Raw genomic sequence first — 14379 nt, 5'->3', positions numbered from 1 at the left:
GTCCACTTTCTAACCTGTATTTTGTCAGCTTGTCTATGACAATGTTACAGGAGTTGGTGTCTAAGGCTTTACTAAAGTCAAGGTAAACAGTGTCCACTGCTCTCCTCTTGTCCACCAAGCCAGTCACATCATTATAGAAGGCTATCAGGCTGGTGAAGCATGTTCTTCCCTTTGTAAATCCTTGCTGACTACTCCCCGTCACCTTCTTGTCCTTCATGTATTTGGAAATGCTTTCCAGGAAGATTTTCTCCATCACGTTCCCAGAGATTGAGGTGAGGCTGACTAGCCTGTAGTTCCCTGGATCTTTGTTCTTGCCTTCTTGAAGACAGGAGTGATATTTGATCTCTTCCAGTCTTCAGGAACCTCTCCCAGTTGCTATGACCATTCAAAGATAATCAAGAATGTCCTTGCAATATCAGCCAGCTCCCTCATCACTCGTGGGTGCAGCCTGTCAGGCCGCATGCAGTTATGTATATCCAGTTTGTTTAAGTGATCCATAAACTGTTCCTCCTCCACCAGGGTAAGTCTTCCTTGTCCCAGACTTTCCCTCTGATCTCAGGTGCCTGGGATTCCTGAAAGACGGTTTTCCCGGTAAAGACTGAGGCAAAGAAGGCGTAGAGTATCTCAGCCTCCTCTGTACCATTTGTCACCAGTTCCCTTGCTGCATTCAGTAGTGGGCCTGTGTTTTCCTTGGTCTTCCTTTTGCTATTTATGAACTTGTAGAATCCTGTCTTGTTGTCCTTCACATCCCTTGCCAGACTCAACTCCAAGTCAGCCTTGGCTTTTCTAACCTTGTCTCTGCACGATCAGGCAGACTCTATACTCCTCCTGGGATGCCTGCTTCTGCTTCCACCCTTGTGTGCTTACCTGTCATAGCCATGTACCTGCTGAAAATGCTTCAGCAAACATGGAAAAGAGCAACAAGATTCTTCACTCTCCACCATCCCTTTGCAAGACAGACTGTGCTGAGTTTGTTAGCTTCTCCTTTCATTTGCACCTATGAACTTAGCATTGTTTTCACACCTAGCCACTGTCAGCAGCTTCTGCCCCAGAGGTTGCAGCATCACTGGTGCATCTGTGGGAAACACTGGGGAATCGAGCTCTGTTCCTACTTACCAGGCTCAGAACTGAACTAGGTGGCACAGCAGTGAAAACACTGCCAGTCCAGCAATGCCAGCCCTCCCAGCAGCACCAGGAAGAGTGCTGTCAAAGTGTGAACAGAAACAAGAAATTGGCATCTCTAGTGGGGATAAGGCAAAAGAAAATGTACACTCGCTTCTGCAGAAAACCCAACGGAGCACTTTGCAACCAGCTAGGTCTTCTACCCAATGTGCACCACAGGTTGCACAAGGGCTTCCAGGCCCTGGTGTCGCTGCAGTGGGAACAGGAGGAAGCACAGTGGCTGCAGCCGCATCTTGTGATCTGGAGCAGACCTGTTGCACTGGGCAGTGCCTTTGAGATGTTACAGCCCTCTCCCGTGTTTATCTTTGGTAAATCCTAACGTGGACTTTTTCGTCTACTGCTATATATTTAAAAGAACAATGGATTTTTTAATATCTAAAGGATAAGGATAAAGAACCTGATAAATGCTACATATGTTGTTCCATTTATTTCTGTTTAACAATTCAGTATTGAAACTTAAAATGACAGAAGTGGCTTGGCCAGTTGGAACGTGCAATCTGCTGTATTGCTCTTTGGCAAGTGATGTTTTGGGATGCACAGGAGAAATTACATTACAGTTGGTGTATCATGGAGACAACTGGAAACAGATAAAACACAGTAGAAATCTCATGATCTTGTTCTAGGTTAAAATTCACAAATCTTTGCACATTTAAATGGAGGAAAAATGTCTTTTAAAAATTGTTTTATGATTAAACTATAGAATATTAATAATGAAAACAATAGCAATGCCTTGTAAATAAAAGTGTAACAGTATACTTTGTGAATGCTCAAAAGTTAGCAATTTGAGTGAATTCAGTATAAATGAAAATAAAACACAATAAATTTCATGTGTGGTGTTCAAATGTATCACTGCTATATTGTGAAATTTACTGTCTGTGACTCAAGTAATGATACTTGAAAGTCGTAAGTGATAAAGCACAAAACAGTGGCTCGTACAGAATACAGAAATTGCATCAACATGGACTCAACAAGTAAAGCCACAATAGGGGACAACAGGAAGGAAAAATTACGGAGATGCCTTCATTGCTTTCAGAGATGGGATGAGGGGATGGGAGGGGCAGATACCTGTTTGAGAAAAATACTCACTTCTTAAAAAAAAAATCTATTGACTTAGTCGACAGTGAATAATATTCTCAGGGTATTAAAGCATCAGCCAATGTATTTCATCTCGTGAGATCTGTATCATTAATCTATACATGCCCCCAGTGCAATACTAGGTTATGTGGGTGCATGTGGTTTATCAGAGTGTATAATATTTTCTTAGATCTGGCAGTCTCTGGGAAGATGTCACACTGCTAATCAGCATTAGAAGAGGCAACATTTTTCCCCTGCTCCATGTGGGGAGTTTATGTTCCTAGACAGCTGACAGGGCACCAGAGACCTTTCTCTTCTCATTATTAAAGCTGAGGAGTGCCACCAGCATATGCCCAATTTTAACTGAAAGGTGTAATTCAAAGCTAACATTGATGAAGATGTTCGCTCAAGGGATACACCAAATTGACAATTTGACTTGCCAGTGCTTGTGCAGCTGGACCTGTATTGGAACCAAGGGTGCCTGTATGTCCTCACATGATCGAGTCTGATGAGACATCAGGACTGTTAATTTTCAGTTAGGAGTTGAAATACTGAAGGTCGGGCTGCTGACACGCTGTCGAGCCATCAAACCGCCCATTCCAAGAAGATGCACGTCAGCATCAGGCTGCTCTCGAGTGAGTAGCACCGGAGTGGGCAGTGCCCTCCTGGTTTTCTCTTGGAGTCATCCAGCTAGGAGAAATAAAAGATTAGCCCTGAGTGAGACTGCCAGTATCACTTTGAAGAATATATATCAAAAGCCAAGAGGCTGTAGCACCAAATCCCAAAGCGCATCTTCCGAGAAAGAACAAATGTTTTCCACTGTACACCATAAATTCCTCATTGGTGAAAGAGCTTCAGGTGTAAGAGCTGAGGTTTAAAATTCCCAGGCTTTATCCTGCTTTGCCACACAATATTTAGTGCATTGAATACAATCGTTGTCCTATCAGTAGGTATAAGCACAGGCATGTGTAGTATTTTAGACCTACCTTGAATGTCTTAAAGCCGTTCCTGACACCTGATACTGGGTATGTCAGGAAGAGCATCTTGCCTCGTTCTCTGTTGTTGTGCCAAGATTTTCACATGTTCTTTTAAAATCAGTGCTCTATCAAAATATATTCAGCACAATTAAGGTCTTTAGGCGTTTTCTAGTGAGGATGTAGCAATTAGCAGAGGCAGCAATACATAGGTTAAAAAAATATGAAAAATCTCTTCATCTAACAACAATATCTTTCAGGCTTGTATGCTACCGCATACACTCATAGGAGGTCTTCCAGGGTCAGTCCTCTAAGCATGGGGGTGCATGAGTTCCTTCATACAAATAAATAATCTGCAGCAGAACTAATACCCTGGAAGAAGTTACTTGCATGCCTTAGTGCATACAGGACTCAGCAGTTATGTATTTGCATCGTGCAGTTACAAATGCCAAGTTGAATGGTATTTAAGTCGTTAAATTTTTGCATGAAAGAGATACCATAGCACTCTAGTAGACGTCTGTGCGTTGGTCCAAGGCAGTGCTTTCCACAAAATTCTGTACTAAATTACAATAATAATACTTTATTTGCTTAATGTCAAGCTATCATCAGTCCCGTGCAAATTGTTAGCTTTGCAACAAAACACCATGTAATTGTCACTACAATCTTAAGCCTCAGCAGTCTTGATTTTCAAAATACTAGTTCATCAATAAACCATTGTAAAGGCTTTAAGCTCCAACAGCAATGCAGTAAGGAAACTCTTTTCATCTGTGATGTCAATAAGCTGAGATGAGACAAGAAACTAGATTCATCAAAATGACAAGTGGATATATATATTTTAACCATAATGAATAAATGACATCCCTATTAATGATTTATCTCCTTTCAACTTTAACAAACAGTTCTAGTGATAATGACTAATTTTTTTTTTTGCATCAGAAAAGTAAACTGACACATACCTAACATAGTCAAATAGAGCCTAGTTCGATATTCATAAATGCTAGCTTTGTATATGGAACCCGAGTTGGTAATTACAACCAGAACCATTCATTTCCTTTTTTAAAAGTAGATACCTGGGAATGCCATTTAGTCATTACTCAGAATTACTTGTTATCTTTGATGAACTTATCTGTGCTTTCATCTGGTACCAGACTGCATGCTAATGCCAATCAAGACTGTAAATATGCAAAGAAAAAAATATTTGGGATGCGAATTTTAAATACGCTTGGTGTCATTTTCATTCTGTTCCCATTGAATCAGAGACTGCAGTGGCAGCACCCTTTTCAAAAATGCTACCATTGGGGCAAGAGGGGATATCACCGTGCTTAGAGAAATCCATCTCTATTCTTGTGACAAGAAATGCACTGCAAATGGGCATTTTTCCTATCCCTCAGTCCATTCCATTTGTTCCTATTCTTATACCAATTTCGAGCCACTCACCCGTATCCTGCCCATTAGAGCTGGTTAGTACGTGCTGTTCATTTATCATAGGGGAAATAGGCTGCTTCACCGGTCAGATGTTTTACAGGAAGGTATCAGTTTCAGCGAGACTTTTTCTGAAGGCTTGAAAAGCAAGAGATAGGAGCCCTGTGTCCCAGGGCGGCCCCGCCATCACCAGGAGTCACAGGCGGAGGTGTCGGATGCTGAAAACCGGCGCTTTGGCACAGCTCCGTTTTGTGCAAACAATGGAAACGGGTTGTTTTTATCCTTGTACAGAGTAAAAAAGACAGCAGCAACAATAAATGTCACAACCTGAAGAGCTGCTACAAAACAGAAATGTCATCCTCGGGTCAACTCTCGGAGACATTTAGTTTGCAGATCTAACTCAGCATCTAAGACAAAAAAAAAAGATGATGTAGCTGTTTTTCTGCAATCGGCTTCTATTTCTTTCATATCCTTATAGTTAAAATATCTATTTTAAGCTTTTCTGTAGTATCTGTGATCATCCCCTTTAGGTATTGCAGAAGAAACTTCGAAACGCAAATACTCAGTAATAATAATAAAAACAACAATAACAATAAATATGAATGTCAGGGAGACAATTACTCCTATTTTTGCTCTTGAAAAGTTCTCCCACTGAATCATTAAACATCCCCAGCATTCTCTAACCTCAGTACATTTATCTGTAGGGAGATTAATGATGTTTTGAAGTTATGGGTCATTTTTCAAAATGTTGGTTTCCTACTGTTTTCTGTTCATTTGTCTCAAGATGCTTCTGCTCCATGGCGTTGCTGGTTAGTACATTAGCTCTTCATCTCTGAAAAGCTGGATGAAAGATTTTAGCCTTTCACACTTGTCCCTTACATTTACTCAGTCATAAACCGCAGCACAGCTACCAGAAAAGCAGGAGGAAACGTAGAGCAGAGCTGAAGCAGGAGGCACGGTGCAAGCTTAGAGAGGGGTATTGTCAGTACAGCTGTGTGGGAAACAGTTTTTAACACCAGCAGACCTAGTTAAACCTGAGTTAGGCCGTCAGCACTGAGGTCAATGCATCGTATCAGCTACACCAAGGTGAAATCAGGACTTAACCTCCCTTTTTCTGCTGGTTGCAGGTTCGGTGTCTCGCTTTAGCAAGACTGTAAGAGCTCTCTCTCCACCTTTGGAGACCAGACATTAACCTTGAAGGATAGCTATTTGCATAAAATATGTTGCAAATACTGGATTTCTGAACACAGGCTTCTGTTAACATATTTCTTCTGTTTCAATAAAAGCACATTAAAAAAAAGATGGTTATTTGGAATTGTCATGCATTACAGTGAATACAAATACACTCTTATAAATGAATAAAATGCTAAAGCTTCTTATGTTAGGATCTGTCACTCAGTCTCAGTGGAACTTTATCCTCTTCGTAAAGGCTTAAATTTTCTACTGAAATAAATATAAATCAGCACCTCATTCTAAGTCATTGAAATGGTGGTTTGCTTTGTTTTTCTTGACGAAAATCAGATGGGATCCAGTTGGCAAGCTTGCAGTAAATGCCTTAGTGGTCAACCTAATCACCTTTAATCATTTCAAGCCCTGAGCCATTCTGACATAAAAAGGGAAAATCCAGGCATTGCTGTCTCTACCTTCCTGAGAAAAACTCTGTCTTTGGGCACAAAGCCCAGTGGAGGCCATGGCCTAGGAAAGAGGAGCCAGAGGGGATAATAAAATACTTCAGCCTAATGTGGAAATGTTCTTTGCCCCTGTGGGGACCCACACAAGGCTCAGGAGGATGTTGCCCTTCAGACATGCTTTAACCTAACTGGGGAGGTGCGCGGGAAGCAGACGGATAAACGATAGGTAGCGCCTCCTGTCATGGTGTGTGAAGGACTGTGCAATTAAGCAGAGCGGTGCTACTCAGGAGCTTCAGAAAGCAAGTTTTGAGAAGCCGGCTGGCAGGAAGAAGCCAGTGTATTGTTTGTGATGGCTTGCTCCCAGGAAGAGGCTCTCAATCTCTTTTCCAATGGGTATCTTTTACAGAAAATTGTAGCAAACATCAGGCCAGGCATCAGCCGTTTCTGTGGATTCGCTGTCCTCAGATTTCAGAAATAGTGTGTATAGGCCATTTTGTTATTTACACTGAAAATCACAGCTTCCTACCAGAGACTGGGGAGGTTAAATGAGATTTGTTAGCATCTCTGGAATTCCTGCTGGGCGGAGGTCCATGGTCTGTATGCAGGTGTTGATAGTGTCTCTGTATGACAAGGAAAGAGCATATAGAAATCAAAATGGTTGTTCAGTGTGAATGTGATTTGCGACCACAGACTGCAGTACTTATGAACCATCTCTGGTCTTGTCATAATAAGATGTAGAGGAAAATTTCCTTTGGAAAAACATGTTAACAGAGCTTTTCAAGTGAAGTTTTTACCCTTTTGCTCAGCTTCTTTCAGTTATTATGAGTTGAGAAATACATGTATTTGCTTCTCCCCCTCCCTCCCTCTATTAGCTCTCCCCTCTCCATGCTCCTCAAGCTCTGCCAGGCTCTAGCTGCTGTGCCTGAGGTGCTCTTGGAGCTGACTGGTTCCTGACAACATCTAGGAAAAAACTTCTGGACTGGGACCAGAAAACAGCAAATGGAAAGGAGGGGTTAAGGTATGTGTTATAGACCATTTGTTTACAACCTTTTCTGTCCCCCACGGCATCATGCAATCAATTCTTGATTATGCACATTAACGGAGACTTAAGATGGCTCGTGTAAAGCAAAAATGTAGCTAATGCAAACCATATGGCAATTAGACTATTGGAACATTCAGTGAAAAATATAATGGGGAAGGGAAATAAGGCCAGTAAAACTCCTGAGACTGGAGCATGGCAGTCCCCAAGCCAACACTGATTTGAGCTGGTAAGTCCACACGGGTGGATTAACCTGGTACCAAGTTGTTCTAATCTTCTTATTGATACAACTAAAGGAAACCTCACAGAGTCCCTTGATTTGCTAATCCGTTACCCAGCAGAGTTCAGAGCAAGATCCAAGCCCCAGGCTTATTTTTTCCACACAAGCAAAGATTGTGATCAACTCCTGTTCTTTAATGCCGATGTAAAACACAACTCCCGCTCTTCAACAATTACATTTCAAACCTGCCACTTGAATAACTGGGCTTGAAAATTTTTAATCCCACTGTGGCTTCTCTGTGGGCTCCCAGAAGAAAAGAAATCTTTGTCCGTGCTCAGCCATCATCCACTGCAGGTTCCCGTCTGATGAACTGAAAACAACAGCCTGCGAGCAGTTCATTGTTTAGTTGCACCATCAGGCTTTTGTAGTGCTTTACTCACCTAGAAGATAAAGCTGAAGAAGAAGTTGCTTGACCAACATGTGTAAGAATATCTAATTTGTTTGCAAGTTTACCTCCTGTCCTTGTACACTTCATTTCTCAGTGGAAGGAAATGAGAAATAATTCCTCTTAAAATGTTTCTCTTAAAAACTGCTGTCTGCTGACAGTTTGATTGAGATACAAAAAGGCTTTGCTGTTTGGGAACATTGAGTGTTACCCTATGGGGTTAAAAGCAAAGGCTCTGTAGTGCATTGTGAAATGGATTCTGGGATTTCAGAAGGTGGCGAAAACATTCAGGTGGACTTAGATATAAAACTGTTGGGAGGGAAAGCAGTAATCAAGGTTCTTGCAGTGATAGGACTAAAACCACTAGATTCCCCATGTGCTATAGGAGGTCACTTGTCTTGAAATCTAGTCTACTGATTCCCATCATACTGCAGTAAAATGACTGGAAGGATCCTGCAACCTCTTCCTACCTGCCACGGCTGTCAGAGTGTGCCTTCTGGTGAGTCTAAATAGCATTCTGTCTTTCAGCAATGGACTACTAAGGCCAAAAGATCTCCATACATGTCTGGGAGATAGAAAACCCCCAGAAAAAAAAAAAAAAATCTGTGCAGGTTTACAAAGAACAAATCGTACCACCCAAGCTAGATTATTTTTTGATAGAATTACTAAATTAATGGATGATGGGAATGAAATCGATTAAGCAGCTCTGAGCTTTCAGTAAGGTATTTGATATAGTGTGTCACAAAATCTGGTGTGAAAAATGAGTAGCTATCTGTCTGAGCTGCAAAGAAATGGTCGTGAGAGCTGAGGATTGAATCAAGGACTTAAGAAGAGGGAAAGAAAGTTCAAAAAATAAATGACAATGACAAACAAGAATGAGGTATTTGCACTGGGCTTTTCAAAATCCAGTGTTAATTTCACTGGTATTTCATGCCCTATTAGGGAGCTGTTATGAGAGATGGAGGTGACAGTAAATTAGAAGATTCAACTGAGTTAGAAATATGAGCAGGAATTAGTAGGAAGATGAATTTCCCCTCAGCCTCAGATTCACTCCGCAACACCTGCCTCCCAGACACCCGGTAAAAAAACAAACCAAACCTAATACACTGTGAGAAGGGCAAGGAAACACAGCAGGACTGAATCGTGTGCCTGGAAGGAGTGGCATGGCGAGGTTGGCATGGACCTTGGTTCAGAGAACGAGAGGAGACCTCTTGACCAGCTGGCTGCTGGTTCAACCCATCTTATCACCCAACTGGGGACCCTCTGGGCTGTGGGTTTTGGTTCTACCTCACAGCTTGCTTTGTCTGACAGCCATGCTCTGCTTGGAAGGCTGAGAAGCCAGCAGAGACCTGTAGAGATGGGAATTGAAGAGAAGAAAAATTAGCAATCCGACTCACATAGCACAGAAAAAGGGTATTTTAAGGAGTATGCAGGAACATTTCATATCATGTCACAGGAAGGTCCTGTCTGCAGGGTGCTGATGAAACTAGGCTTCAAATACAGCTTTGCTGTACTGATTTTTACTCCCATTTCTATTTCTCTTCAATAATAAATAGCACTTTCTTCCCACCTCTCAGGTAAGCTGCACCTTTTGAAAAGATTACTTCTTGAAAATAAGCAGAGAGGTAACCCACATCCTCAGATAAGGCAGGCGGGGTGGCAGTGCCCTGCCCTGCTCGGAGCCAGGGGAAGGGAGCGAGGAACAGTCTATGCCACATCACATAAAAGGTCACTTTGCTTTGCCGTCTCCTATATTCACGGCTGCTGAATTAAAGATATATCATGGCTGTGCACATGACATCTGTACTAGCAGCTTCCGAGGAATTACTAAATAATAGGGTAGGTATGATCTTTTTATTCTTTGTGTCCTACACCTGAAGAAATGCAAGGTGCCACAACCAAGCTAAAGGACCAGCATGGGTCTGTGGTGTGGCCCAGGACAGAGCCCTGAGCCCTTGATGCCTTACACTGAGTGCCAACACTAGTTTTTTCTAACTTCTTATAAACACTTAATTCCCTCCTTCCTCCGTAATATTAACATTTAATCCCAAATGTCGTTGACTAAAGCCACTTATAGACCTGGAAAGTGCCTTTTATTCCTTTATATGCATTGTAGCAATTTCTATTCTGAAAGTCTTGGATCTTCCGCAACTCATTTTTTCCGGTGTTTTTAGATTTTTGAGCAAGTACAGTAGCAACCGTGAGTCATAGCAAAACCTTGCCACACAGAGAAACTAATTTTCTTCTGTTAAAGAGATTAATGTTATTCTTTCTGGATGCAAAAGAAATCTCCTGGCTGATGAACTTTGCTATGACATAGGGTGGGAATGGCTCCAGACTGTTATTCTCTCTCTTTCTCCAGAATTGCTTTGCTCAGCAGCTATTTGTAGGATACTGAATAAGAGAAGGAGCCGTGCCAGTTCCTACTGAGAATCAGTGATCAGCTCTTGTGCTGGGGGAAAAGGCGGTAGGAACTGAGCCCTTCTGAGGGAAAGCTGCCTTGTTAAAGACCTGTCAGCTGCTGCCAAAACCAACAAGGCGAACAGCCCTTATGGGCAGCTGTGAACCTGTGGGGCTGGGAGGTCTCTGCTGGTGGCACAGTCCACTGGGTGAAAACACCTGGGGTTTGATGGAGCCAGTGGTCCTATCTGATTAACAGCCTTCTACAAAACACATTTTCATCTAATTCACCTCTTTTGGCTTTCAAATAAGCAAGTAATATCACACCTGCTAAGCAGCTAGAATTATGCAGCATCATAAATTAAACTTTTTAATTTGCCAAAATTCCTGGCTTATACCGTTTATCATTCAGAGCCATCCTTCAGAGAGGCAGAAGTGTCTCCTGCATGGCTGCATACGAGGGGGGGGGGGTGTCTTTTCCCCTCGCCCCGCAGCGCAAGATGAGGCACGGATGACAGTGGGCAGTGGGTGCCAGCACCAGAAGCTCCCCAGAAGGATGCATCATTAGTGAAGTCATTAACCCCAGGACACCTGTGTGGCAGTGCTGTGTTTTGCACCACGTGCCCACCGCAGCTGCTTGAGGCTGAGTGACTGGAGAGGTCCTGCTGTTTGGGTCCCCACGGCAGGAACCGAAGCCCTCTGCAGCACAGGTGCCTTCAGGCAGTGGGGCGGCACTGAAGAGCCAGTGCTTTGCTGCTGTCAGGTACTCTAAGTAAACTTCTTGCAAACAGGAGCACGATGCTCAGATTAGTGATGCTGTTCCAGCTGAGTAGGCTGGCATCAACTATAAACACTCTGCCATACAGGGAGGGAGAGTGTCCTTATGAAGTTGGGTAGTTTTGACCTCCCTCTTCCTCTCTCTCGACTCAAGGCTCAAAGCTACTTAACCCATGAGACAGGGAATCAGAGAAGAGGCTATTTCTGTAAATGTATTTCACTGATGAAAGCTGGGCTTTGAAGATTGATATCTCTTGAAAACTCTTTAATACAGTGCCTATCTGTTGGAAAAATATTGATGAGACTGGGTTTTACGTACAAGAGCAAGGTGGTGCTGCTGCTTAGCACAAGCTTCCTGGAAGTGAAATCAGAAATGTGAGCTTATCCCAGGTCTGGTAATTGCAGACAAAATGGGGTGCCTGCAGTGTCTTTTCCTGTGAAAATTTTCAATGGGTTTTCCCCCACTGCCTTTCCTTTCATGCCAAATGCTGAACCCTTCTCATTATTTGGAGGGTGGTGGGTTTTCCTTCCAAACAAGAAATAAAAACTTGCTCACGGACTAGAATAGTTTGGGGCGGGGGATGTGGAGTGGAAACACTATAGTGAAAAAATAATTTCCTTTTGAAGAAATATTTGAAGTCAAAACAGTTTGATTTTTAAATGAATCTATGAAGAGTTGTCTAGGCAGCAAGTAATACAAATGAGTTAAACTACTCATAGGCAGTTGCCCTTTTCCATAAGCAAAGAATGCATATCAAAACAGATATAGATATGTGTGGATGTGCTTATGGTAAAAGAACTGCATTTAAAGAACTTAACCCAAAAATGGTAACACCACGAAGTCTAATGTAAGCAAGAAGATGAGGGCGATTTGTGGTACCTTGCAGAGAGAGAGTTTAATTTGGATGCTACCCTTTCTTTCTGTAAAACATCCAAATAGCTGCTGGGAAGGTAAGTTGGGAAGGAGCCAAGAACAACAGCAGTGAATAGCATGAACCCCACAAAGGGAAAACAAAGTCCACCCACCGCGTGCAGCGCAGCTCAGCTTTCCCTCTCTGCTGTCTGCTTTCCTAGGGCCAGAAGCGCAGCCTTGGGTCAGCAGGCAGAAGGTGGGTTTCATGTGCTGGCCTGGCTGCTGCGAGCCTCCTCCCATTAATTACTAACAGCCTTCAGAGGACCTGCAGCTTCTCTTGACCTTTTTGCTGCCCGTTTTATAACACCACTGTTCCAGCAGGGGACTATGCCAGGGCCGCGGCCCCGGGGCTCGGAGGAGATGCCTGCAGAGCAGCACGCCATGTCCTGTGCATGCTGCGTCTGAGCCTGCAGTGCAGTGCTGGTTGATGCAAGGTCTGTCCTGTAATAAACTCACTCGCAGAGAGGTCTGTCTGGAAAAATATCCTAAAGAGGCTACGCTTCCTAATATGCCAGGAGCAAACTTCAGCAAGGCTGGAGGTGTTTGCCAGTTGCTGTTTGCACTGGCTTGCCTCTGTGTGTCCTTCTGGACAGCCTTCCCCCAGCGGGGTCCTGGGCTTGTCGGGGGAGAGCAAAGCAGTTGTGAAGTCTCAGAGATGCACGCACTTACTCGAGGCACCAAAACTGCCCTTCGATCTCAAGCAATCAGGACAATTCAAGGAGGTTTTAATCTTGTTGTGGTCTCTTCTGAGGGAAGACAATCTCTTCATCAAGTTAAATATGCACATTGCCCGTGTGATACTGATAAAGGATCTTCTACACTATATCCCTGCTGCTAGGGATACAAAAATCCTTCTTAAAATTAAGATTACATTATTGCTGTTCACATCTAAATTAAAGTGTGAAGACCAAGTCTGGAGTAGTTACACACCTCTTGTCCAAAAGGACTTAGCCGTATTTATTCAGCATAGGGATGGATGCGGGAGAGTGAAGGTCTGTAAGCATATTCGTGCCTTGGATGTGCTGGCACCTCCAAGCCCCTCTGTCAGTAATGTGAATGCACTGCATGGGTAGTAGAGCGTGGCTTGCTGCAGCTTGCTGCTGGAGCAGCAATGCAACTAATTCCAAGTCCAGTGGTGGAACAAGCCCATCCCTGCGGGTCGGTACCATTAAATGTCTTCTGGAAGCCAAATCGAGTAAGTTGGATGCACATACCTCATCACCATGTGAAGTGTATTTAGAGCTTCACACCTGTGAGTTATAATAAAAAATATGCTAACATATACAGCAACGAGGTGTGATTTGTGATGTTAATGACTTTCCCATCTATACATTAACTGACAAAATATATTGCATAATTTATGAAATTGCTTTAGCGCTCAGAGCACAAACAGTGCCTCCTGATTGGCTCAGTTCAGTGCCATATGTTGTATAGAAAATGTATTTATACTCAACGAAGATATAAATTGTAAGGAAGCCTTGAGTACAATGATAAAATTATGAACACATTTTCCGCCTGTTGAACACGGAATTTATATTTGTAATCTTATCTTGGTTGTGTTGCAACAGTCAGCTTGGCTTCTGTTTTCTCCCCTAAAGGCTTTCTTCAAATATTCCCTTACTAGAAGTGTTTTTTGAAGCTCTACAACCAGACAATTAAGTGAGTACAAAGAGCACAATAATTACTTCACACAGCCAGTATCGTGTCATGTGTGGTAATATCTTTCTTCCTTTTAGTTTATTTGATCTAGTGATACGCTACACCGATAGACTGGCTTCCAAGTCCATATTCAACACAGTTACCATCAGTTTTAAGAGAACATTGCTGTTTGAAAAAAACATAAATGTGCAAAAGCTTGAAAACTGGAAAGAGTTAAAGTGATCCAGGCATTTTTCATTGTCATTAAGTGATAAGAGCATTTCAAATTTAAACTATCCTGCTATAATTATATATATGTATATATAAAACTCCATTTCCCCAATTGTTGAAGTTATATTGTCATATAGCAAGTTACTTTAAATCTTACCAGCAGGTTCGCCCTTCCTGAGAGGATTTAGGTTTAAAATATGCAAGAGGAGAGGAGAGGAGAGGTGATGGTGTTGTTACCTGTTATATCTACATCAGCCTGTGGAGGCAGACGGACCCCTTTGAGGACAGCTTACCCCGTGGCCGTCTCTGTCTCCATGGGAAAACAATCTTGGGGGCAGGCAGACTCCTAGCAGGGTCCTTGGTCAGGTGGCCACGATTTAATGACCGAGTCAGAGCCTTGGCATGTGTGTTTCATTTGAAATACAGCTTTCTG

The sequence above is a fragment of the Nipponia nippon genome, unplaced genomic scaffold (genome assembly GCF_047370975.1).
Source record: "Nipponia nippon isolate SJK-2023a ecotype South Korea unplaced genomic scaffold, ASM4737097v1 scaffold_1, whole genome shotgun sequence".
In the NCBI taxonomy this organism is placed as follows: Eukaryota; Metazoa; Chordata; class Aves; order Pelecaniformes; family Threskiornithidae; genus Nipponia; species Nipponia nippon.
Note: the sequence above shows the minus strand (reverse complement) of the source record.